Below are 715 nucleotides of genomic sequence, written 5' to 3' on the forward strand. Positions count from 1 at the left end.
TATGCACACGGTTCTTCAAGGCTGCTGATGTCCTGCCTGTCACAGGAGCTCAGGTTTCAGACACCACGGGCACACCTCTAGGGAAGTGAGTTTAACCTAAGATGGGACAGCTGCCTTTGGCGACACCCATCCTTTAGGTCCTTGCTCCAACACTGATATGTAAAGAGAAAGTGGAGCACAGGACTAGAAGAATGCATGTACTCAATGCAAGGATACCGCGGGCCTCAGCAGAGGGCTGAGTCCTGGGTGAGAGCCAAGTGGGTGCTGGCCCTCCTGTGAAGACACTTTGGGCTTGCCGTAGAGGTAGGAAAACGGGGAAGGAAAGAGGGCTAGGGTGGAGAAGAGGAAAAAGCCCCAGGGCAAAGAGCTCCCTCCTTCCCCACCCCACTCCCACTCATCCCCTAGCTGATCACATGTAGAAAAACTATGGTATTGCTGAGCTAGGTACAAGAATCATCTGAAGCAGTAAACTGCTGAACACCCACAGAACATGGGACTGAAGCCCCACACGCTTTGAAAGAAAAAGGACTGTTAGACTAAAAACAACCAGGAAGCCAAGCTGGCATGCCAATTACAGTAATGAGTACTGAAGTTCTGCACAAACCGAAAGCCAACTAGGAAGTGTGATTCGACACCCTAACTGTGCCAACAGCACCAATTTACTGAAGTTACACCTCAGTGTGCTCCCCTCGGCTTCATACAAGGTCTCAGTTCT

Source organism: Galeopterus variegatus, unplaced genomic scaffold (assembly GCF_000696425.1).
Source record: "Galeopterus variegatus unplaced genomic scaffold, G_variegatus-3.0.2 Scaffold5463, whole genome shotgun sequence".
Lineage (NCBI taxonomy): Eukaryota > Metazoa > Chordata > Mammalia > Dermoptera > Cynocephalidae > Galeopterus > Galeopterus variegatus.